The following is a 27808-nucleotide window of genomic DNA, read 5'->3' on the forward strand; positions in this document are numbered from 1 at the left end:
ACTCTTCATCACCTACATATATTTAAGAGAAAAGGGTGAGCCTGTAGTGATCCGAATCCGCCCCTAGAAGTTTGGATCATGACCGCCCAGTAATCATAGATTACCTACGGCCTTCAGATAAAATTACAAAGTATTTTTTTATATCGAGGCCTGAAGCGGGAGCATATTAAAAAAAAATGATTAATAAAGTTGTTCATTGAGCCATGCATAAATGGCATAAACAAAAAATTCAAACATATTATAACCCACTTACAATACATACTCATGGAGTACAAATTCATAGTTATACAAAACATAAGCTTATGCACATGACTTGGTCAAACTTGACTTGAACAAAAACAAAAACTAAAGCCTTAACATGGAGGAATTTCTTCGGTTAACTTCACAAAACGAGCAGACTCCCAAGCAGATTACGTAACGCCCCAATTTCCGGGCCGTTAATAAATCAAATCAACCTCAAATTTATAATTGCAGAAAACTTATAATCTCAAATATACAAATCGTCTCTATAAATAATTAACACAAATGTCTCCAAAATATAAATTATATAAATCTCCAAAAATAATATATAGTTGTGGGCCCACAAATCTCCAACTCAAATAATATCTTTAGAACTTTAAATCCGATCTCCACTAAATTCCTCCGCACCTGAAAAATAAATTAATTCGGGAAATATACAATACAGTAGGAATAACAAGGCTCAGACAGAAAATAAATCAACAGGGATCTAACAATTACACAATTGATTCGATTCGATAATCAAGAAATTACCCAATTGCACAAATAGACTAACTCAACATATGACAATTTATCCAGACCAAATACTTGGTCCTACTCAATACATGACCAGTGACCGGCCTCACCCACCTCACCCAAGCACAACCGTTTATCCGAGCTATTGGTCCAAGCTATTGGTCTAAGCTATTGGCAAGGTCCACTTGATCCATGTACGGAGCATTTCCACGTCATTTAGCCAAACAAATCAACACTAACTACATAGAACAATTTCACAGAATTTATCAAGTGACTAGAATAATCAAACATATTAACGAGAATGATTTCACAGAATTTAACAAATGATCACAATAATCAAGAGGATTATAAATTGGAAGTAAGTAAAATAAACTCTTTGCAAAGAGATTTAAAGGAATCATATTGTATACCACTCAAATTACCTCAAATCAATTCCATGACCAGTTGATGCAAAATCCCTCCAACACCAATGCTTTAATCATCTGCTATATCATCATAAATCTCCAAAGGATGTGGATCCAAATGGCACGTAAAGTTTAACAAAATTTACAATTCTCCTCTTGAATAAAATGCTAACTCTCACTCTAAATACTCTTAATCTAAACTCTAGATCTATATAACAAATGGAGGAGAGAGAGAGAGAGAGAGATGAAGCAAAAACAAAGGATGAAAGAACAAGAATGATGGAAATGGTTAAGAGGTGAGCTCAATTTATAAGCAAGGATACTTGGGACAAAATAAAAGGAAGACTTGGGGCAAAAGAAAATGAACCTTACTTGGTGGGTAAGAAAAAAGGGGTTTGCTTGGAGAGAAAGGAAGATTAAAGAAATTAAAAATAAAAGATTACTTGGCAAGCAAGGAAGTGAAGGGAAAATAATAAAATAAAATTTACTTGGTGCCCAAGAATAATAAAAAAAATTAGAAGACAAAGGAGATGAATAATAATGAGGTGGAGATAAAAAGAGATAAAATAAATGGAGAAAATAAGTTAGATTCTCATCTAAGAATCTCACCACCAAACTACCACCAATACCTCTCACTAAAATATTATTACCTCAAAAATACGGGGTTTCACAGACTATTATCCTAGGTAGGCAACCCAAGAGATGGGGGTAAATTGGGTCGTTAAAAATAATTTCACAATATTAATTATAATAATCAAAATATTGGAATTTTAACAAATAAAATAACAGAGCAATAATAATTAATATAAAAGTAAAAGAGATACGGAGAGAAAATCAAACACAGTGATTTAAAGTGGTTCGGCACATCGGGCCAACGTCCACTTCTCAAGGATCTTCCTCAAGAATTTCTTCACTAGCATAATTTGATGTTGAGTTTTGGGTGTTTAGACCATGACTTGAGATAAAGTTTATTGGCTCTACTTTGATATACAATTAGGTCATGTTTGGCTTATGAGTAATTTAATTTAAGACTTATTATTTAAAATTAATTTAATTTGAGTTTGTTTATTACTCATGTTTTGTAACAACCTGTTTTGAGTGACCGCTCGAGTGGTCAATTGGTCACTCGAGCGGATAAGTAGAGCTTCCAGTATCTTGCTTGCTTGCAGGCGAGACCTCTTGAGTGGAAAAATGGTCGATCGAGTGAAGATATCAAGCTTCCAGTAGTTTCACTGTAGCTCTGCAAATCTTTTGAGACCTTGGTTTACCGCTCGAGCAGTGGATAGTTTGCTTGAGCGGTTTGCTTGTATTATGTGCATCACTCGAGTGATGAAAAGTTCGCTCGAGCGATCTGTTCAAGGCAGAAGTGTTAAATTTCAAACCAAACACTTTTTAGTCACACTTTTTTACACTCATTTTCTCTCTAAACCCTTTTTTCCGAAAACCTAATCTCTGAACACTAGATTTCATCTATTTTGAGTTAGAATCCATCCTTGCTCGTTTATCAAAGTTGTTCATCTTATCAAGGGCTACATTTTGAACCAATTGGATATTGCTATTGTCACTACAAGAATTTTCACTTTTGGCGACTAAATTTTTAGTCGCCAAAAGTCAATTTTTAGTCGCTGATGGGCTTTAGCGACTAAATTTCTTGGTCGCAAAATTAGTAGTCGAAGAGCAGTCGGGAAAGCTAATTGGCGACTAAACTTAATTTAGTCGCCAAATGTATTAATTTGCCGACTAAATATTTAGTCGCCAAAAGGTTGGAAAATTAATTAAATAATACATTTTTGCCAACCAATTTTTTGTCTCCAAAAGCCAATGATTTAGTCGCGGAAAAATTTTTAGGTACTAAATTTTTTAGTCGCCGAAAGCAAATACTAGTGTTTTGGCTACTAAAATTTTTGTCGCCTAAAGTCAATCTTTTTTTGCTACTAAAATTTTAGTCGGCAAATACTATTTCTTTTGGCCACTAAAAATTTAGTCGCCTAAACTTCCTCATTTTTGGTTACTAAAAATTTAGTCACCTAAACTCCCACATTTTTTGCTACTAAATTTTTAGTCGCCAAAAGTATTTTTATTCTTCAACTTTTGTTTTTAGCTACGAAATATTTTAGTCGCCAAATGTTTGATTTTCTTTTGACTACAAAACTTTTAGTAGCAAAAGGTTTGATTTTCTTTTGGTTACAAAACATTTAGTAGCCAAATGGTTGTTTTTCTTTTGCCTACAAAAAATTTAGTAGCCAAAGGTTTGATTTTCTTTTGGCAACAAAGCATTTAGTAACCAAATGGTTGTTTTTCTTTTGCCTACAAAAAATTTAGTAGCCATATGTTTGATTTTATTTTGGCTACAAAACGTTTAGTCGGCAAAAACATGATATTATGTTTCATTACAAATATTATAATGTGTCCATAACCTGTCTGTATTCCATGCAACCTGTAATACGTATATAAATAAAATGATACATAAACTATCAAACATTCCACAATCTGCATTCGTATACAAAAAATAAATTACTTTAACTGTCCAAGTACATACAAACCAACTATTGTCCAAACTAAAATAATAATTCCATACACCATATAAAATCATACAAAAAGTAAAGCCCTCCATATACAAAAATTACATTTACTATACCATGTGAAATGACCATTTGGCATGGTACAAATTACCATCGTAATCTGTATCACGACAAAAGGTGATGTATGTACCAAGCCAAAATTACATCTATGTACCACGATAAAAAATCATATATCTATACGACGATAAAAGGTGATCTATCTACCATGCCAGTAATTATCTGTTCGCTGCCAAAATTTTTTTGTATTAGTAATAGTTAACTACACAAAAGCCGGAGATGACAAAAGTATTATATTACTTCTATACAAAAGTACAATTTCTTCTCCATACACCAAAATATCTTTGGAAGTCCACGCAACAAAGTCATCTACAAAAAACCAAAAAAAACACTAGAATTGGACCCAAAAATGCCCAACTTCATGAATGAATTTGGCAACAAGTGACAAATAAAATAAGTGAGAAGCAACTAGGAATGGCAACGGGACGGGGCGGGGCGGGGCCGGGGATCACACTCCCCGTTCTCGATCCTCGATGGTCAAATTTCCCCCGGCCCCGGCCCCGATCCCCGACGGGAAAGCCATCACCGCCCCTGCCCCCTAACGGGGATCGGGTTTCCCCGACCCCGAACATTCCCCGGCCAAAAAAAAAAAAAAAACCTTCAGAAAATACAACAGCAACTGTGTAAATCAGATCTGAACTTTGTGTAGAGTCCACCAAATCAAATCCCATAGAGAGAATATAATCAATGGAATATTCAAGAAATTAACAAAGAATAGAAATTACATTAGTGTGTTTATATGTACACACCATAACACATTTATTTCCTTTGGTGGACCAAAACAAAAAATCGAAAATAGAGCAACTTCAGTTTTCTTCTTCAGCTTGCTCAACTGCCTCGGCACTACGATCACTGCCGAAATCAAGTTATTATTCGGTGATAACGGAGTCGCCACCTCAACCGCCGTGTAATGAGACAGATCTGAAACAGATCTGAAATTTGTGAAACAGATCTGAGACAGATCTGAACCAGATCTGAAAACCAAAAAAAAAAAAAAAAAATTGATCGGCAGTGTGAGACGCGGTGGTGGTGAGAGATGCTGTGGTGGTGGTGGTGGTGCGAGGTGGAGGCGACAAGAGGAGGAGCCGACTGCGTAGCAGTCTGTGGAGTGAAGAGAGAGAGAGAGAGAGAGAGAGAGAGAGAGAGAGTGAGAGAAGAGAGAGAGATCATAGATCAGAGATGCGTTTTGGGAACTTTGACAACTATATAATAGATATAAAATAGATAGGGACGGGGGTTTATTATCAGAGATAATATAATAGATAAATAATAGATTAGAGGGAGGGGCGGGGAGAAACAGGCCGGGGAACGGGGCCGGGGACGGGCCGGGTCCGGGGCTGTGAAAGTGATCCCCGTCCCCGGCCCGAATTTAATCGGGGATTCAAATTTAAATACCATCCCCGGCCTGTCGGGGGTATTATTCGGGGAAAAACCACTCTTATCGGGGACGGGGGGTCGGGTCCCCGTCGGGCCGGTTTTAAATTGCCATCCCTAGAAGCAACCTTCCATGATGAATCAATTATCAGTCAGCCTACAGTCCTTCTAAAGTCTTTTGTTATAAGGAACATTGCTAAATGCAGAACAGTCATTACTGAATCTTTCGTTAGTAACATAAAGCTAATGTAACAATCTTCTATTTTTATGCAACATGTATCCAAATTCTATGGCTAAACCAATATCAAAACCCAATGTGAATAGAAAGTATTATTTTTACCAACTTCCTCATTATTTGTTTGCAAAAGGCACTTGAATCATTAGATTGGATATAAAACCATCGTTGCTTATTAATGTATGTTAGTGCCATTTCAGAAAGGATATTAGAACATGTGATAAAAATAATAACAAAAATAAATTTCAATCATAAAAAGAAATATGTAGAAATATATGTTGAGACACCTATAAATGGTTCATCAAAGAAAGAATACTTGATATCTCATGACGCACATGGCCTCAGAAACACCGTGAGCATGTTTCATACTTGTATGAAAGCTTAAATATAATATAACACACGTGTGTACGTTCAAAAAATTAGCAAATTTAAAACAAGGCGTAAACTGAGTTCATATTGCTTTTTGAATATTTTTCCCATAATTTTCCATTACTGTACATCTCCAATATATTCTGTCAATTTTCACAAGTCTTATTTGTAATGGGGAAGCTGCCCATGAGAGTCAGACGGAGGTTCAGGAGCTGTTTTGAAGTTTCGCTCCCGAAACGCCTAGTTTCGACTAAGTTTTGGGTGTATTCGGCTCTAAATCCAACCTTACGGGTCTGATTAACATTCCGTCAGTTGTCACAAGTCATATTTGGCATGGGGAAGCTGTTCGTGTCGGCCACACGGCAGTTCAAGGGCTGTTTTGAATTTTCGCCCCCGAAACGCCGTTTTTCGACTAAGTTTTGGGCATATTCGGCTCTAAATCCCAACCTACGGGTTCGAATAACATTCCGTCAGTTGTCACAAGTCATATTTGGCATGGGAAAGCTGTTCGTGTCAGCCACACGGTGGTTCGGGGGCTGTTTTAAAATTTCGCCCCTGAAACGCCCTTTTTTGACTAAGTTTTGGGCTATAAATCCCAACCTACGAGTCTAAATAACATTCCGTCAGTTGTCATAAGTCATATTTGGCATGGGGAATCTGCCTGTGTCGGCCACACGGCTGTTCAGGGGCTGTTTTGAATTTTCGCCCCCGAAACGCCCTTTTTCGACTAAGTTTTGGGCGTATTTGGCTTTAAATCCCAACCTACGGGTCCGAATAACATTCCGTCAGCTGTCACAAGTCATTTGGCATGAAGAAGCTGCCCGTGTCGACCACACGGTGGTTCGGGGGCTGCTTTGAATTTTTGCCCCCGAAACGCTCGTTTTCGACTAAGTTTTGGGCGTATTTGGCTCTAAATCCCAACCTACAGGTCTGAATAACATTCCGTCAGTTGTAACAAGTCATATTTGGCATGAGGAAGCTACCCGTGTTGGTCACACAGTGGTTCGGGGGCCGTTTTGAATTTTCGCCCTTGAAACGCCCTTTTTCGACTAAGTTTTGGGCGTATTCGGCTCTAAATCCCAACCTATGGGTCCAAATAACATTTTGTCAGTTGTCACAAATCCTATTTGTAATGGGAAAGCTGCCCATGACAATCAAATGGAGGCTCGGGGGCTGTTTTGAAGTTTCGCCCTCGAAACGCCCATTTTGACTAAGTTTTGGGCGGATTTGACTCTAAATCCCAACCTACGGGTCCGAATAGCATTCCGTCAGTTGTCAAAAGTCATATTTGGCATAGAGAACCTGTTCGTTTAGGCCACATGGTGGATCAAAGGCTGTTTTGAATTTTCGCCCCCAAAACGCCATTTTTCGACTAAGTTTTGGGCGTATTCGGCTCTAAATCCCAACTTACGGGTCCGAATAACATTCTGTCAATTGTCACAAGTCATATTTGGCATGGGAAAGCTGTTCATGTTGGCCACATAGTGGTTCTAGGGATGTTTTGAATTTTCACCCCCGAAAGGCTGTTTTTCGACAAAGTTTTGGCGTATTCGTCTCTAAATCCCAACCTACGGGTCCGAATAACATTCCATCAGTTGTCACAAGTCATATTTGGCATGGGGAAGCTGTGCATGTCGGCCACACGGCGGTTCGGGGGCTGTTTTGAATTTTCGTCCTCGAAACGCCGTTTTTCGACTAAGTTTTGGGCGTATTTGGCACTAAATCCCAACCTATGGGTCCGAATAACATTCCGTCAGTTGTCACACGTCCTATTTGGCATGGGGAAGCTGCCCATGTCGGCCACATGGCGGTTCGGGGGCTGTTTTGAATTTTTACCCTCGAAACGCCCTTTTTCGTCTAAGTTTTGGGCATATTTAGCACTAAATCCCAACTTATGGGTCCGAATAACATTTCGTCTGTTGTCACAAGTCATATTTGGCATGGGGAAGCTGTTCATGTCGGCCACACGGTGGTTCGGGGGCTGTTTTGAATTTTTGCCCCGAAATGCCCTTTTTCGACTAAGTTTTGGGCGTATTCGGCACTAAATCCCAACCTATGGGTCTGAATAACATTCCGTTAGTTCTCAAACGTCCTATTTGGCATGGGGAAGCGGCCCATGTCAGCCACATGGTGGTTCGGGGGCTGTTTTGAATTTTTGCTCCCAAAACGCCCTTTTTCGACTAAGTTTTGGGCGTATTCGGCTCTAAATCCCAACCTACGGGTCCGAATTACATTCCGTCAGTTGTCACAAGTTATATTTGGCATGAGGAAGCTGTTCGTGTCGGCCACACGGTGGTTCAAGGGCTGTTTTAAATTTTCGCCCCCGAAATGCCCTTTTTCGACTAAGTTTTGGGCATATTCGGTACTAAATCCCAACCTATGGGTCCGAATAACATTCTATCAATTGTCACACGTCCTATTAGGTATGGGGAAGCTGCCCGTGTCAGCCACACGGCGGTTCGGGGGCTGTTTTGAATTTTCGCCCTCGAAACACCCTTTTTCAACTCAGTTTTAGGCGTATTTGGCTCTAAATCCCAACCTACGGGTCCGAATAACATTCTGTCAGTTGTCACAAGTCATATTTGGCATGGGGAAGCTGTTCGTGTCAGCCACACGGCAGTTCCAGGGCTGTTTTGAAGTTTCGCCCCCGAAACGCTCTTTTCCTACTAAGTTTTAGGCGAGTGACAACATATCAACTTAATCGATAATATTTAATACTTGCTAGTAGTTTTGATATGGCCACACACATACTCCTGCACAATTTTCATGTCTTGAAACTTATTGTGTTCCACGAGCTTTGTTAATCCAATAGCTATGTCATAGACCCAAACTAATTTGCACTAAACTAGATCAGCTCAGGTAAACAAGGCCAACAATATTAGATTCAAAACTATTTACCATTCCTAAACCAATATATGTCACGACTTTGACTTCTTTTTTTTCTTTATTTTTTGGGTCTTTCTACAATAGGTAGGAGAGGAATAGGGGAAGGGGAAGCTTCGTCACATGGAAGCAAGACTCGAACCCAGGCATCATACCTAGTAAGGGAGTACCTTATTCATTTGGCCAATCCCTGGTAGTAGACATGGCTTTCATGAGTTACAAATATGCAATATTGTAAGACTGGGTTACCATCAAGAGATGAATACTTTGATCATGAAAAAAAATACCCTAATTCAATTCCATCTTGATTGCTGAAGTAATTTATTGCTATCTATTTTATGTTCACACAGCTGTGAAAACTGTAAGGGTCATAGAAATGCAAGGATTAAACACAATGCCAAGAATATGACCAAAAATGAAGAATGAAGCCAAAAGTTGAAACAAGCACACGGTCTGTGTGAGTCACACGGTGGTTCGGGCGCTGTTTTGAATTTTTGCCCCCGAAACGCCCCTTTTCAACTAAGTTTACGACGTATTCGGCTCTAACTCACAACCTACTTGTCTGAATTGCGTTCCGTCAGTTCTCACAAGTCCTATTTGTCATGGAAAAGCTATTCATGTGAGCCACACGGTCATTCGGGGGTTGTTTTGAATTTTCGCCCTCGAAACACCCTTTTCCGAGTAAGTTTAGGACGTATTTGGCTCTAACTCCCAACCTACATGTGCTAATTACATTCAGTCTATTGTCACAAGTCCTATTTGTCATGAGGAAGCTGGTTGTGACATCTGTACGGTGGTTCGGGGGATGTTTTGCATTTTCACCCCTTTAAAGCCCTGTTTTGGTTAAGTTTAAGGCATTTTCGGCTCTAACTCCCAACCTACACGTGCTAATTACATTTCATCTATTGTCACAGGTCCTATTTGTCATGAGGAAGCTGGTTGTGACATCTGTTTGGTGGTTCGGGGGCTGTTTTGCATTTTTGCCCCCTTAATGCCCTTTTTTGGTTAAGTTTAAAGCATTTTTGGCTCTAACTCCCAACCTACACGTGCTAATTACATGCCGTCTGTTGTCACAGGTTCTATTTTTCATGGGGAAGCTGGTTGTGACATCCGTATGGTGGTTCGGCGGATTTTTTGCATTTTCGCCCCCTTAATGCCCTTTTTTCGGTTAAGTTTTTGGCATTTTCGACTTTAAGTCCCAACCTACACGTGCTAATTACATTCCGTCTATTGTCACAGGTCTTATTTGTCATGAGGAAGCTGGTTGTGATATACGTACAGTGGTTCGAGGGCTATTTTTTATTTTGGCCCCCTTAATGCCCTTTTTCGGTTAAGTTTAAGTCGTTTTCGGCTCTAACTCCCAACCTACACGTGCTAATGACATTTCGTCTGTTATCACAGGTCCTATTTGGCGTGAGGAAACTGGTTGTGACATTTTCGGCTCTAACCCCCTTAACGCCTTTTTCGGCTCTAACCCCCTTAACGCCTTTTTTTGGTTAAGTTGAATGCTCCTCAGGAACGATCCAAGTTCCATCACATTTTTCCAAACATTTCCAATCTCTACTCAATTTTAGATCCAAACCTAACTTTAGCAGCATAATTTTAAAAATATCACTAATAGATATACTTTAGGGAAAAAATATTTCACACAAAAAAGATTTACCTTTTCAAACGAAAATTTTGATTTCAAAAGGATAGTGATTTAATATTAAATTTTCAATTTGATCACTAAAAATACAATAATGACAAAATATGTCATTTTCATCCTTAATGTTTTTTCCCCTCCTCTAAAACCTTAATTTATTGTAGTGTTGGTTGTGAGGTGAATTAAGAATTGGCATTTACACGACAAAATATGAGAGCAATACTACACAACAGTCACATCACATGAAATTTAATTAAGAATTGGCATTTACACAACAGTCACATCACATGAAATTTAATTAGTAACTAGAGATTCCAACTGCACAAACTGGGGGGAAGAATTGTGCACTGCTCTTCTAGTTTGGCCCATGGAAAGGAATAATATAATATGACAATAAAGAAAAAGAAAGAAGAAACTTGATAACTTGGCTAGATTAGGGATTGATTCTAATTAGAACTTCAAGATCATACTTTACAATCTAAAATTTACGGTTATGTAGGGCTAGTACATAATACATGGAGTATAATTTTAGCAAAATTACAAATAGAAATGATGTGACAGTGAAACTTGATAACTAGCTATACCAAGACTAACCATTTCAAATGTCCCATATCAATTACACATAAAAAGGAGAAGTTTAAGAAGATGCCAGCAATATCCTTACAGGTACAATGGATGGAATAGAAAAGTCTTATTTGAGTCTTGCATGATCATGAAAATTCCCTCTGATTTGAAGGGGAAGTTTTATAAGATCTAGTCAGCTATGTTCTATGGCTCCGACTGTTGGCTAGTTGGAAACCATGTCCAAAAATGAGTGCAACTAACACAAGAATGTTGAGATGGATGAGTTGTATAATGAAAAAAAGACCCAAACAAGGAATGAATATTGTCCTAGGAAGTAAGAAGTGAGAGGTATAGCTAACACGAGAATGTTGAGATTGAAGAGTGGTATTATGAAAAAAGACCCAACAAGAAATGAATATTGTCCTAGGAAGAAAGAAGCGGTGCCAAATTGTTTAAAAAGAGAAAAGTTAATTGACATGGTTTTGACCATGTCCTGCACAAATCAACTAACGCACAAACATGGAAGTGAGTAGGGGCCAAGAAAAAAGAACTTGATTGCTTTGGATTTCAATGGAAAATATTGCATTAGAAATCTAGAGAAGATGCATAAATATAGCAACCCCCCCCCCCCCCCCCAATTATTTGGATTTATGCTTCTTGATTTGAGTTGAGTATTCAGAATTTTGATATCAAGTAGTAGAATAAACAAGCAAAATGCTAACTTGTCATTGAACAAAGCCAAAGCTTGATTATCTCACATTCAATATAGAAAAGCAGTATAGTTGAAGAAAAAAAACTACTTACACCAAATAAAATAAATTGAGGTAATATAGACATCAATCATCCAAGTTCAACAGATAGAGGTAAAATACTGTAGGGGCCATATGACTCACCAATTCAGATACATAATCCATCCCTTTTTTCACTTTCAAACTCATGAATTTAAACTTGACCTTGCTCCTCTGATCTATTTGTTTCTCATTTTTTTCTAGATGCTCCATGAACTTGAACACTGCCAATCAAATTCAAATACAGAAAGGAAGTCAAATATTCATCAGCTAACTATACATAGAAAGTTATGAATATAGTCGTAAATCTTCCATTTACGATAAGATTGCTGTTGGCTCTAGAAGATCTTGGGACCTTTGTGACACCCCTGTTCCGTAGTATGTTAATTGGTCCTTAACATGATGTGATTATGTATTTTGATATGATTTTGTGTTCCACTATGTGAAAATATGTGGTTTGAAATTTTATCTGTTCATCGTAGGAATATCTGTTTGAGTAGTCTGTTTTGGAAATTTAATTGAGGGCCTTATCGGCCACGGAACCCGAAATTGACTACGCCATTGTGGTTGGCATAATTTTTAGGGCCTACGGTGAAATTTAATTGAAATTTGATTCTGGTCAATTTAAACTGATTAAATTGATAAATTAAGTACCCCATTATTTTATATTAAAATATTTGTTAGTGGGGCTTGTTGTATATTTGCATTGCACTCCCCTTTAGCTCTCTTAAAACTCAAAAATCTGAGTTAGACAATTGAGAGGGAGAGAGAGGCCGGCCATGGAGAGAAAAAGGGAGAGATTTGTGTAATTTGGGCTCAAGACTTGGGAATTTGAAGATCTAGCTCAAGATTTGGCTAGAGCTTGAGTGTTGAAGCTCTTAGGTAAGTGATTTCTTGAACTCTTACTTGTAATTTGTAAGTTCAAGGGTTGTTTGTGATCAAGAACATGTAATGAGTCGATTTTGTTGAGATTGAAGTCTTAGAACTCATGCATGTAAGAAATTACTTTGAATTTGCATGTTTGAGCTTGAAACACATGATTCATGTGGAGTTTTGGGTAAAGCTCATGTTGTAGTCACCATTTGTACCATCTAAGTTGAGAATGATGAGCATCTCCCACATGCATGTACAAATCATGGGAGTATAAGTCTTGAATGTTTGAATTTGAGCATGTTGATGATGGGTTTGAGACAATTTGGGACATGCATGTAGATAATTCATGTAATTGAGCTTCCTAATGTTGTAATCTGCATTAGTAGCATGTTAGCATGTGTAAATGTGTAATTTGAACCATTGCATGCAAGAAATGTAGATGGAAAACTGATTTGGAGCTCAAGAACACGATCTGGGAAACCCAGATTTTTGAGGTCCGCTCGAGCGGGGTAATGGCCGCTCGAGCGGGAAAATCGTGCTCCCAGCATTTTTGCAGAGCTGGATGCCCGCTCGAGCGGGACATTTCACGCTCGAGCGTGGATCTTTGTAGACGGACCTTCAGCTCGAGCGCATCTTTTGTGCAACCAGTACCTTGCAGGCCTTAAGGGTCCGCTCGAGCGTAGAAGCTTACGCTCGAGCGGGGACCCTGTTTTCTGGAATTTTGTTCATGCATTCTGTGATTCGTTTTCCGTTCTCTTTCACTTGTAAGCACTCTTAGGCATGTGTTAAGCATTGTAAATGAGTTAATGAGATAAGAACAAAGCCTAAAGAGGAATATGTGAATTAAAGAACGGATTGAACTGTTAGTGACCCTTTTGTATTCATGAAATGTGTAGGGTCAAGCTCCAGGGCGCATCCACAAGCCGATCACAGTGAGTAATATCAATATTTGAAAACTTGTCAATGTCCAATTGTTATTCCCCTATAAATATTATGAGTTGTTAATTGGGATTGTGGACAAAAGTTTGACATGAATGAATGGGCCAAAGGCCGTTTGACATGAATGAACGGGCCAAAGGCCGTTTGATATGAATGAATGGGCCAAAGGCCGTTTGACATGAATGAATGGGCCAAAGGCCGTTTGACATGAATGAATGGGCCAAAGGCCGTTTGACATGAATGAATGGGCCAAAGGCCGTTTGATATGAATGAATGGGCCAAAGGCCGTTTGACATGAATGAACGGGCCAAAGGCCGTTTGATATGAATGAATGGGCCAAAGGCCGTTTGACATGAATGAACGGGCCAAAGGCCGTTTGACATGAATGATTGGGCCAAAGGCCGTTTGACATGAATGAATGGGCCAAAGGCCGTTTGACATGAATGAATGGGCCAAAGGCCGTTTGACATGAATGAATGGGCCGAAGGCTGTTTTGCCATGAATAGAAACCCGGATGGGCCAAAGGCCAGAATGTCTGGAACTACAGTTACTTGACTTGCATTTCGTATAGTTATATATATATTTTGCTGTTAAACAGAAGTATGAATTGGGCCCAAGGCCGTTTGGAGCATGTTGTTCTACATATTGTTATGTAACTGTTATATTTGATATTATTCACTGGGCTATCGCTCACGCTCATTCATGTATTTGTAGGTGAGCCAAGGGAAGTCCAAACCCAGCCCCAGTGAAGTCTGCTAGGAACAACAGGAGTTTTGGGAGAGTCAGCCTTGTGCCTCGCGCATGAGACCATCCTTGCCCTTTTACTATGTACCTATGTTTTGTCTTGTTGGCAAGGACCTAGTGCATGTCTGTACATAGTCTGTTATAGGTTGACTCGTTTTGGGACGATCCTGTCTGTAATGAATTTTGTGAAACTGTACTTTTGATGTGAGTTATTAACGTATCTGAATATGGTTTGTTTGATGTGCATATAAGCACGGCTCTATGGACAAAGTTTTTAATTTTGCTTCCGTTTGGCCCCCATTAACTCTGTTAGAATACGTTTAGAACAGTTTGAGGCCGTAGGTAATCTCATGATTACTGGCCGGTTACGTCCTTAACCCACGGGGGCGGGTTCGGGTCGTGACAGAGTGGTATCAGAGCACGAGTTAATAACTCACACACTTGTCCAAAAAGAGCAATAAGCGTCTAGATAAGATCTAGTATGCATTCATGTGATAAATATGAGTTTGGAAGCATTGATTATATGCTTAAATGTTTTGTTATGAATAATTATATGTGTAAGTTGTGAACTACTTGCATTACGAATTATCTGGAAATATGTGCTCCTTAGTGTATGTGTACTTGTGTACCTTTGGTATGGAATATAATGCAAGTTTAATTAGATGGTGAGAACCAGAGGTGATGAGTTAGAGGAATCCTCTGCTGCCAGACTGGACAGAATGGAAAGACTGATTCAGGAAATGGCAGAAGCTTTGAGACAGCAACAGGAGTGGCAACAACAGTGGCAGCAACCACATCCGCCACCTCCACCTCCGGCACCACCTGTGCCGGATAATCAAAATGATGATCGGATAATCGCCCTCACCAAGGAATTCAAGAAAATGAAACCACCACAGTTCCATGGTGGACTAGATCCCTTAAAAGCCGAAGCTTGGGTACTTGGGATTGAAAAACTGTTTGAGGTGTTTCCGTGCTCGGATACACAGAAAGTGCTTCTAGCCACCTTTATGCTAGAAGATGAAGCGAGAAGATGGTGGATGTTGATGAGGGAAAGCCACAGAGATATTGATTGGGCGAAATTTTTGGAAATCTTCTATGACAAGTACTTCCCGCAGTGTGTCCGGGACAGGAAAGTGGCAGAGTTCATGGAACTCAAACAAGACAGTATGACTGTAGCTGAGTATGAGGCCAAATTTACTGAGTTGGCCAGGTTTGCACCACACGTAATTGACACTGATTATAAGAAGGCAAGGCATTTTGAAGGTGGGCTCCGAAGTGACATCCTAGAGCAGGTGAATGTCCTGAAATTGGAGACCTACATTGGAGTGCTTGACCGGGCCATCATATCAGAGGCTAATATAGCTAGACAAGCTAAGCCAACAACCGAATGGAGAGGCAACAAAAGACAAGGCTTCTTTTCGAAGAAGAAATTTCTGAAAAAGCAAAACACGGGCTCCTCAACTACCTCAAGTTCTTCTCGAGACACGACTCCCATGTGCAACACTTGTAGCAAAAGGCACCGTGGAGTTTGTTACCGTGCATCGGGAGCCTGTTTTAAGTGTGGGAAACAAGGGCATATAGCCCGAGATTGTAATCAGAATAGTGGGAAGATAGCTGCTAGCTCCACTGCATCGATCCCGAAGCCGGGAAACACTTTGAGATCTGCTACTACTGGGGATACAGTGAGACAAGGGAGAGTCTTTGCACTCGTTCCGGGTGATACACGGAATGCCAATGCCGTTGTCTCAGGTACTATCTCGATATGTAATCAGGATGCTTTTGTGTTAATTGATTCTGGATCAACGCATTCATTTGTGACATATGCATTTGCATCTAGACTGAAAAGACCCCTAGAATTGTTGCCATATTTGTTATGTGTGTCTGCTCCATCGGGGGAATCTGTGTTGTGTGACTATATATATCAGTTTTGTGACATGCATATTGAGGATGCTACCCTGTATGTAGATTTGTTGCCCTTAAACTTTAGACACTTTGATGTAATTTTGGGCATGGATTGGTTGACCAAATACTGTGCCACTATAGATTGTGTGACAAAGAGGGTTGTATTTAAACCACCAGAACAAGAAGAAATTGTGTTTGTGGGAAATGGGGTAGTACCTCCACCATATTTGATATCTGCAATGAAAGCATGTAAATTGATCAGGAAGGGATGCCAGGGTTATTTGTGTTATGTATTGACTGAACAATCCGTGAATGTTGAATTGAATGATATTCCCATCGTTAGAGAATTCCCAGATGTGTTTCCAAATGAATTACCAGGGGAATTGGTAGACAGGGAGATAGAGTTTACTATTGAAACTGTGCCAGGCACCCAACCTATTTCTAAAACTCCCTACAGGATGGCTACGGCCGAAATGAAAGAATTAAAAGAACAGTTGCAAGACCTTCTTGATAAAGGGTTTATCCGGCCCAGTACTTCGCCTTGGGGCGCACCAGTGTTATTCGTAAAGAAAAAGGATGGTACCTTACGCCTATGTATTGATTACCGGGAATTGAACAAGGTAACGATAAAGAATAAATATCCTTTACCCCGTATTGATGACTTATTTGACCAGTTGCAGGGATCACAGGTGTTTCCTAAGATTGATTTGAGATCTGGGTATCATCAGCTGAAGGTTAAGGCAGAAGATGTTGAGAAAACCGCATTCAGAACGAGGTATGGTCATTTTGAATTCCTTGTCATGCCATTTGGAGTGACTAACGCTCCGGCAGCGTTTATGGACCTAATGAATAGAATTTTTAAAACCTACCTTGATGAGTTTGTTGTAGTCTTCATCGATGATATTTTGATTTACTCTAAAGATAAACTTGAACATGAACATCATTTGAGGATTGTTTTACAAATACTTCGGGAAAGAAAACTATTTGCTAAGTTAAAGAAATGTGAGTTTTGGTTAGATGAGGTTATTTTCTTAGGGCACGTGGTCAACAAGGAAGGAATTTCAGTGGACCCGCAGAAAATAGAAGCAATTGTGAATTGGCCTACACCAACTAATGTGACAGAAGTTCGCAGTTTCATGGGCTTAGCTGGGTACTACAGAAGATTTGTAAAGGACTTTTCGAAATTAGCTGTGCCTCTTACCCAATTGACACGTAAAGGACAACCATTTGAGTGGAATAGTGAAAGAGAATCAGCCTTTCATGAATTGAAGACAAGATTGACCACTGCGCCAATTTTGACACTACCTTCAGGTACGGAAAATTTTGTGATTTTCAGTGACGCATCTTATAAGGGTTTGGGTTGTGTGTTAATGCAGAACGGAAAGGTTATTGCTTACGCCTCCCGACAGTTGAGGCCACATGAGAAGAATTATCCAACACATGACCTAGAATTGGCCGCAGTTGTTTTTGCTTTGAAAATCTGGCGGCATTATTTGTATGGGGCAAAGTGTGAAGTCTACACAGATCATAAAAGCCTAAAATACTTCTTCACGCAGAAAGAGTTGAATATGCGTCAGAGAAGATGGCTGGAATTGATAAAAGATTACGACCTAAAAAATTCAGTATCACCCCGGAAAAGCTAATACAGTGGCTGATGCCTTGAGCAGGAAATCAACGGGAAGTATGGCTTGTTTGCTTACTGAACAAAGGGAGATTTTGCAAGACTTTGAGAAGTCTGAAATTGAAGTGGTAGTGTGTGAACAGGGCGGATTGATAGCCGCTATTACAGCCGAGCCGGCAATTGTTGATGAAATCAAGCAAAAACAGAAAGAGGATGAGTTCCTCAGAAAGGTAATTGATGAATTTGAAGTCAGCCCAAAAGCAGAGTTCAGCATCGAGAATGGAATGTTGAAATTTCGAAACCGAATATGTGTTCCAGTTATTCCGGAGCTAAAGAAGAGGGTCTTAGATGAAGCCCACAGATCCGTATTTGCTATGCATCCGGGTAACAATAAAATGTATCGGGATTTGAAACAAACCTATTGGTGGCCTAAAATGAAGAAAGAGATTGCAGAACATGTGTCCAAGTGCCTTCAGTGTCAGCAAGTTAAGGCTGAACATCAGAAACCAGGCGGTCTACTTCAACCTCTCCCCATTCCTGAGTGGAAGTGGGAACATGTGACTATGGATTTCGTTGTTGGCCTACCTCGGACTTCCCGCGGTATGGATTCTGTTTGGGTTGTAGTTGATAGACTGACTAAATCTGCACATTTTCTGCCTGTCAAAACTACATTTACTGCTTACAGGTTGGCTACTATTTATGTTGATGAAATTGTCCGCTTACATGGAGTTCCAGTAACCATTGTGTCGGATAGAGATCCGAAGTTTGTATCTAGATTGTGGAAGAGTTTGCAGGAAGCTATGGGAAACAGAACTAAGGTTCAGTACTGCATTCCACCCACAGACAGATGGGCAGTCAGAACGAACAATACAGACTTTGGAAGATATGCTTCGCATGTGTGCTTTGGATTTTCAGGGGAGTTGGGAAGATTACCTGCCACTTGCAGAATTTGCCTATAATAATAGCTTCCACTCCAGCATCGGTATGGCACCATACGAGGCTTTGTATGGTAGGAGGTGTAGATCACCTATTTGTTGGACAGAGGTCAGGGACAGAGCTTTGCTCGGGCCTGAAATTGTACAAGACACCTCTGAAAAGATCAAGACTATTCGGCAAAGGCTCAAAACAGCTCAAGACCGACAGAAGAGTTATGCAGATGTCCGGAGAAGACCTCTTGAGTATGAGGTCGGCGACCATGTGTTCATCCGTGTTTCTCCAATGAAAGGCCAAGTCAGGTTTGGGAAAAAGGGCAAGTTGACGCCCCGTTATATTGGGCCGTTTCAAATTTTGGAGAAACTTGGTCCAGTTGCTTATAGAGTTGCTTTGCCACCGGGATTTGAGCGAATCCACAATGTGTTTCATGTGTCAATGTTGAGGGGTTACCTCCGAGACCCGTTGCATGTGGTTGATTATCACCGGATTGCTATTGATGAAAATATGGAATATGCTGAATGGCCGGAAAGAATTGTTGACCGACAAGTGAAAGAATTGAGAAACAAATCCATTCCAATGGTGAAAGTGGAATGGAAGGAACACTATGGGACAGATGCTACATGGGAAAAAGAGGAGGAAATGCGTCTACGCTATCCACATTTGTTTCCCGACGAAGGTAAGTTAAGTTTGGAGGACCAAACTTCCTAAAGGGGGGAAGACTGTGACACCCCTGTTCCGTAGTATGTTAATTGGTCCTTAACATGATGTGATTATGTATTTTGATATGATTTTGTGTTCCACTATGTGAAAATATGTGGTTTGAAATTTTATCTGTTCATCGTAGGAATATCTGTTTGAGTAGTCTGTTTTGGAAATTTAATTGAGGGCCTTATCGGCCACGGAACCCGAAATTGACTACGCCATTGTGGTTGGCATAATTTTTAGGGCCTACGGTGAAATTTAATTGAAATTTGATTCTGGTCAATTTAAACTGATTAAATTGATAAATTAAGTACCCCATTATTTTATATTAAAATATTTGTTAGTGGGGCTTGTTGTATATTTGCATTGCACTCCCCTTTAGCTCTCTTAAAACTCAAAAATCTGAGTTAGACAATTGAGAGGGAGAGAGAGGCCGGCCATGGAGAGAAAAAGGGAGAGATTTGTGTAATTTGGGCTCAAGACTTGGGAATTTGAAGATCTAGCTCAAGATTTGGCTAGAGCTTGAGTGTTGAAGCTCTTAGGTAAGTGATTTCTTGAACTCTTACTTGTAATTTGTAAGTTCAAGGGTTGTTTGTGATCAAGAACATGTAATGAGTCGATTTTGTTGAGATTGAAGTCTTAGAACTCATGCATGTAAGAAATTACTTTGAATTTGCATGTTTGAGCTTGAAACACATGATTCATGTGGAGTTTTGGGTAAAGCTCATGTTGTAGTCACTATTTGTACCATCTAAGTTGAGAATGATGAGCATCTCCCACATGCATGTACAAATCATGGGAGTATAAGTCTTGAATGTTTGAATTTGAGCATGTTGATGATGGGTTTGAGACAATTTGGGACATGCATGTAGATAATTCATGTAATTGAGCTTCCTAATGTTGTAATCTGCATTAGTAGCATGTTAGCATGTGTAAATGTGTAATTTGAACCATTGCATGCAAGAAATGTAGATGGAAAACTGATTTGGAGCTCAAGAACACGATCTGGGAAACCCAGATTTTTGAGGTCCGCTCGAGCGGGGTAATGGCCGCTCGAGCGGGAAAATCGTGCTCCCAGCATTTTTGCAGAGCTGGATGCCCGCTCGAGCGGGACATTTCACGCTCGAGCGTGGATCTTTGTAGACGGACCTTCAGCTCGAGCGCATCTTTTGTGCAACCAGTACCTTGCAGGCCTTAAGGGTCCGCTCGAGCGTAGAAGCTTACGCTCGAGCGGGGACCCTGTTTTCTGGAATTTTGTTCATGCATTCTGTGATTCGTTTTCCGTTCTCTTTCACTTGTAAGCACTCTTAGGCATGTGTTAAGCATTGTAAATGAGTTAATGAGATAAGAACAAAGCCTAAAGAGGAATATGTGAATTAAAGAACGGATTGAACTGTTAGTGACCCTTTTGTATTCATGAAATGTGTAGGGTCAAGCTCCAGGGCGCATCCACAAGCCGATCACAGTGAGTAATATCAATATTTGAAAACTTGTCAATGTCCAATTGTTATTCCCCTATAAATATTATGAGTTGTTAATTGGGATTGTGGACAAAAGTTTGACATGAATGAATGGGCCAAAGGCCGTTTGACATGAATGAACGGGCCAAAGGCCGTTTGATATGAATGAATGGGCCAAAGGCCGTTTGACATAAATGAATGGGCCAAAGGCCGTTTGACATGAATGAATGGGCCAAAGGCCGTTTGACATGAATGAATGGGCCAAAGGCCGTTTGATATGAATGAATGGGCCAAAGGCCGTTTGACATGAATGAACGGGCCAAAGGCCGTTTGATATGAATGAATGGGCCAAAGGCCGTTTGACATGAATGAACGGGCCAAAGGCCGTTTGACATGAATGATTGGGCCAAAGGCCGTTTGACATGAATGAATGGGCCAAAGGCCGTTTGACATGAATGAATGGGCCAAAGGCCGTTTGACATGAATGAATGGGCCGAAGGCTGTTTTGCCATGAATAGAAACCCGGATGGGCCAAAGGCCAGAATGTCTGGAACTACAGTTACTTGACTTGCATTTCGTATAGTTATATATATATTTTGCTGTTAAACAGAAGTATGAATTGGGCCCAAGGCCGTTTGGAGCATGTTGTTCTACATATTGTTATGTAACTGTTATATTTGATATTATTCACTGGGCTATCGCTCACGCTCATTCATGTATTTGTAGGTGAGCCAAGGGAAGTCCAAACCCAGCCCCAGTGAAGTCTGCTAGGAACAACAGGAGTTTTGGGAGAGTCAGCCTTGTGCCTCGCGCATGAGACCATCCTTGCCCTTTTACTATGTACCTATGTTTTGTCTTGTTGGCAAGGACCTAGTGCATGTCTGTACATAGTCTGTTATAGGTTGACTCGTTTTGGGACGATCCTGTCTGTAATGAATTTTGTGAAACTGTACTTTTGATGTGAGTTATTAACGTATCTGAATATGGTTTGTTTGATGTGCATATAAGCACGGCTCTATGGACAAAGTTTTTAATTTTGCTTCCGTTTGGCCCCCATTAACTCTGTTAGAATACGTTTAGAACAGTTTGAGGCCGTAGGTAATCTCATGATTACTGGCCGGTTACGTCCTTAACCCACGGGGGCGGGTTCGGGTCGTGACAACCTTGGTGCTCCTTGAGCCTTTACCAACTATGTCTTCAAAATTTTCTTCTTCTTTTTCGCTAGAGAAAGTGCAACGCGAACACTTCTAAGAAGGTGTGTTATCTGTGTTCAACAATTGTCTGACAGACTGACGCCAACACTTAATAGACACTTCCCGACATGTGTTAGACACATGTCTAAACATGTCATTATTTTAAAAAATAAATAAAAATTAGACCTGAACATTATTCGGACACTTCCTTTAAACTTAAAAGTTTGAACAAAAAGTTTTGACACATTAAATACATAGAAGTTTGAACAAAATACCATTTGAAGTTCGAACAAACTTGGAAGGAAAATGACACCTAAGACCAAGAAATAACTCTAGACCTAGAAAAAACAACAATCATAATCTGCCACCAGTAGCAGCCTCATAACAGCAGCTCATAACAGCAGCACACACCAGCAGCACCTCTACCTTATAGACAATATCTGTCACTAAGCTGCTACTGCTACTACACCTCTACCCAAGTTATCTTCTCATCCCAAGTCTGACCCAGCCATCCACCTTATAAACATAATCTAACCTTAGACACATTCCTTTACCACACAACACCATCAGCACAGAATATAGCAGCAACCAATCTTTCCTAGCAAACCAAAGATGATGATCAACACCATTTTCTTAGAATTCCAAATGAAAAGGTCTAGGGACAAAAGCATAAACTAAAGTTCTAATCAATCAGAAGGTTTCTTAGAAGGCTAATATATGATTTGAGTTGTTCATTTATTATTTATCATTTTGTTAAAATAATTATTCTGACTTTTGCTATGGAATGCTTGCTTACTGTGCTTTACCATATAGATTTTGATGTTACATTAGAAAGATTGCATTTCTCCGCAGTTTTAGAAGGTAGAAATATTGGTGACTCAGTTATCTATGAGATAGACAAAATGATAGACGATAGTTACCTCATAGTTTGGTGTGAAAATGGGATAGATGCCAGAGCATATCGAAGGGTGCTTGGACCATTGTTAGACCACGGGTGTTTTGTCCATCCATAGGAGCAGAAACAGAGCTCTCAACCTGTAAAATACACAAAAGACATTGATCTATTAAGAGGTTATAGTAAACACAAAGATCACGACCTATGTGATTACAAAAATTCAAAGACGAGAGAATTCAAACCAGCACAGATTTGAAAAAAAGGCTAAATTGAATAGAATGAGTTAAATCAATTTTATTAACTTAACATTAAAACTAATTTTTGGCACTATTTATTTTTTTCTCTATATCTTCTTGTCCATCATTTTGTCCAGAAATCTCAATTAAATGTCCTCTCAACTTGCTTTGTAGAAAAATTTACACAATAAGAACTTTATGAAGTACATTCATTCTTCCATCACCCACCATCATCACAAAAGTAAACTTATAATCAGTCATCAACATGTAAATGCAAATACTTATCAATTGACGCCCAATAATGGGGAAAAAATGGCATGAAATGAGGAAAGAAACTAAACCAATGAAACAAGCTGGTAATTACATAAAGATAAGGTACAACATTTAGTTAAGCCATCAAATCTAATTATATTTAATAAAATTCAACCCACAACTAAAATTTAGATACTTCGACTAAGATGCCTGCACATAACCATCAAGTGTAATATTATTGCTCCAATAAGTCATCTCACTAGCCATACAAAAAAGTAGTCATATGCTTCATCAGCTGCAAGTGGTATGCAATCATATAAAAAGATTCTCAAAACAGAGAGCAGTTATACAATGGCACAATAACCAATAACAAAATTAAACCATCATTATCTCCATGTAACAGAATAATGTTAAGTGCCACTACATAACAAAGTCTAAATTCCCACTAAACATTTCAAATCATATAAATGGACTCCCAAAAAGTGATCAAACTAGTATATAATCCCAGATATGTGTGTAAATACAACGCAGATTCATAGGCCCTTGCTTTAATGATGGGTCTTATAAAACATCTAACATTTTGCAAGATAAACATGTGAATCCAAACTTACTTTCATTTAGGATGCACTACCATAGGTTAATCTTGTCGAATTGTAGTTTCAATAAGATTTCTAGTTCTATCACCATTGATACCATCACCATCATACTACAACTTCCACTAGAATGCCATCAAGACTACTTTCAGACCACTACAATGCTAGGCAGACACAATAACTGTTTTCCTTCAGCTGGTTGTTTGAAAAATTGATATTTTGGATAAAAAAAATTTAAAAATTAAAAAAACAACATTTACATCATTTAATGGTGCCAAAAGCATAAAAATCTCAAGTCACAAAACAAACATTCAATTAACCGTCTCTAGCTTTAGAAAATAGTGTTACACATATATATATATAGAGATATAGATATAAAAATTTCCCATCAAGCCATAACCAATAAAATTTGTTTTTTATTTGTATAATGTTCCATACAGTTTATGATTTATGGTTTCAAAGAAAATCATTCTGAATCAATCAAGACAAAGATTCTTCTTAATTACTGAATTGGAATTTTCCAAAACAAACAGAGCCCAAATTAGGTTATTAATTATACATAATTATAGATAGAACAATTTAGCAAAACAGGGAATTTCTTAATAAAACAAAACAGAGCAATTATAAAATAAATTTCAAGCAAACAATCTCCCTCCTAAAACAAGAAACATCAAATCAAAAACACAAAAAAATAGTAAAATCTCACAAAGTATCAAACTGTGCTAAACAGTGTGTTTCCAAAAGCAGAAAACCAAAAGAGAAAGAACAGTTGTTTTAGGAGTTGTTTGGTTCACTTACATGATCTGATTATTAGTCTAGAGAATACAAAATCTAACAAGCTATCACCGAGCTAACCAGATTCAAAATAGCGAATCCTGATGATGCTGCAGTAGAGGACACAATGACCTTGCAGCTTCTACTTCACCATTGAATAACCCAAGATACATATACATGCAAGCAAACATCATAATCTCATAGATAAAAGGGGTCCCTAAGCATTTCTACTTTGAAATTACCATTCTAGATTTTTATCCAGCATGAGAAAAAGCACAATGGCAAGTTCTCAAAAACCAAATCGAGTTCCTAACACCAACTACCAGGTTTTGTAACTTCTAATATTTCCATCTAACAATAGGATCATTTAATTAATTAGTAACAATTTGCAGTTTAAGGACACTCATTTCTTCCCAAGGAACTGTCCCACTTGAGCCTCCCATAGACCACATTTGTGCAAGGTCACTCCTCTATATTTTGAGCTCCCCCGAGAGAATCCGGTGCTTTGGTGACGAAGAACGTGCACAAATTCCTCTTTAGTCAGGTATGTCATTTGCTCATTAATTTAAAGACATTTAGCTTGCAACAAATTACTTATGCTTAATATAAAGACAAAAAAAAAAAAAAAAAGTGAACAATATCTTACCATCTATTGCCTACTTGTTTCATATCGTCTTCGTAATCACAAAGTAAAATTGATACTCCAAATCACTTTAAAACATTGAATTCAGACATTAGCCAACTACAACAATTGGGGGGAAAAAAGATAATAACAACAAGAACACAATGGAGATAGATTACCTCATCAAATCATTGCTTTCTAGCCACAACCTGCAACATCATTAATTATTCCTAGTAATGAAGCAAACTAAGAGAGGGAAGGAAAAAGATGGAATTTTGCAGCAGCAGAGGCTATTTTAGGAGGGCTTTTAACCTTTATTTTGATCCTCAAACATCAAACAATCAACAAGGGAGCAAGGGGAAATGATGAGTGTGGGTGTATATGAGCTTAAACTTGTGTCTTCCATTGATAAAAATAAAACCACAGATCCAAAAGCTTAAACACTCTACAAAATTAATTTCATAACAAAATTATTTTGCCTAATGTAGTATGCCTCTCACTTATACAGTTTGTACCTAATTACACAATCACTCTTAATTACGTGATAAATTGAACCCAATTTGGACTCCCACCTCTTTCCCGGAGGCACTTCAGTAAATTAGTTAACAAAAAAAAGGGTTAACAAATTTCATAAAGAGCAACAACACTAGCATAGCAAGCCACTTATGGATCTAGGGCAAGTTTTATACGATTTGGGGATACGGCAAGCTCGAGAGCGAGAACGAGAGAGAGCGCGAGACTGAGAGAAAGAGCGAGATATAACCTGGTATTGCGGCAGTGGCAGTGGTGATTTGCAACGGTGGCGATTTGTGACGGTGGCAATGTGTGACGTCGAATGTTTCCCGGTGGTAAGTGCCTGAGGTGAGGTGAGATTTGGTGGTGAGTGTGTGTGTGTGTGTGTGTGTGAGAGAGAGAGAGAGAGAGAGAGAGAGAGAGAGAGAGAGAAAGAGAGATAGTGCTTTGTATTCCTAAATAGAGGAGAATACCTGGGAGGGCGCCAATAGGTTTTCATTTTCCCACTAAAATTTTGGCAGCTTTGGCGACTAATTTCAAATTTTGTCGACAAAAATGTAAGTAATAACGAGTAAATTATTTAGCCAAATCAACTCAAATGGCGACTAAAATGTTAGTTGCCAAAACTCAATCTACGGCGACTAAAATTATTTTTGTCGTTGAAAATAACTTTTGGCGACAAAATTTTAGTCGCCAAAGGTAAAAAAATAATTTTTTATTTTCCATTCGGCGACTAAATATTTTAGTAGCCAAAACTCAACTTACGGTGACTAAAATTCTTTTTGTCGCTAAAAATAAACTTTTGGCGACCAAAATTTTAGTCGCCAAAGGTAAAAAAATAATTTTTTATTTTTCATTCGACGACTAACTGGTTTTAGTAGCCAAAACTCAATATACGGCGACTAAAATTCTTTTTTGTCGCCAATTTTGGCAATTTTTAGTGACTAATTTTTTTTTAGTCACTAATAACCAATATACCCCTACTAAAAAAAATTAGTAGCTAAATGTTGTACTTTTGCCAACTAAAAAAAAATTTAGTTGTCAATTCCATAACTTTTGGCGACTAAATTTTTTTTAGTCACTAATTTAGTCGCCAAAGGTGCATTTTGTTGTAGTGTGTAGAGGTTCATCTTTTGGGTCTTCATCTCTCTCTCGCAACTCTTGAGGTAGGAATATCTTTATCCTTGTATATCTATAATTTGATTTAAATGTGTGTAAATCTTTTGGTGTAGGCATTTGATTTGGAATGGGGATATGTATGTATATCTATATATATATGAATATTTTTGATGATAGTGAGTTTTGCCCAAAATTGGTGAAAGATTTGAATATCTACTAATGAAAGATAGTGTAAAAAGCATAAATCAAGGAATAAAAAGACATGAAAGGAAAAACCCTAAAATTATTGTGAAACCCTAAATGTTGTTCATGGATCATGATTAACAAAGGAAGAGAAATAGATGAGTAAATTGGAAGAGTATTGAGATTCTTGTATTATGATAAGAAATTAGTTTTGGAATGGGCTTGTTGTGTGCTATGGCCTTACCCACGTAGGGAAATTGAGGTGCCTACTTGCCCAGTCGAGTGAGGACGACAGATGTGGGGATGTTTTGAGGTGTCCACTTGCCCGGTTGTGTGAGGATGACAAATGTGGAATGGTTAAGGTGCCCACTAGCCATTTGTGTGAGGACGGAGAAATGTGGAAATGAAGATAAAGTTGTGTTTGTTTTAGAAAATTGGAAACATAGTACTCATGGGTATTGGTAATGATCATGTATATTTTAAATCAAATGTTTGTATACTTGGTTAAATATATTCTCTACTAGGCAATTGATCATTCCTATCTAACAACATTTTAGAACTCGGTGAGCTGCAACCATACCACTGAAAGAGGAGATGACC

General features: G+C 38.8%; 1 long non-coding RNA gene across 2 annotated transcripts; it reads right to left on the reverse strand.

The window, feature by feature from the left end:
- Positions 1-324: 324 nt before the first annotated feature.
- Positions 325-26341, reverse strand: LOC114279218 (uncharacterized). Of its 2 annotated transcripts, XR_003635199.2 has the most exons (4): positions 26157-26341; positions 22942-23056; positions 11760-11878; positions 325-992 (listed from the first exon to the last, which is right to left on the reverse strand). It is a non-coding gene; the product is annotated as an uncharacterized LOC114279218 (long non-coding RNA). The 2 variants fall into 2 exon arrangements; XR_003635198.2 differs by lacking the exon at positions 325-992 and having other exon boundaries at positions 11564-11878; positions 26157-26334.
- Between the last annotated feature and the right edge of the window lie 1467 nt (positions 26342-27808).

Source organism: Camellia sinensis, chromosome 3, assembly GCF_055761805.1.
Source record: "Camellia sinensis isolate YWXY chromosome 3, ASM5576180v1, whole genome shotgun sequence".
Classification (NCBI taxonomy): domain Eukaryota; kingdom Viridiplantae; phylum Streptophyta; class Magnoliopsida; order Ericales; family Theaceae; genus Camellia; species Camellia sinensis.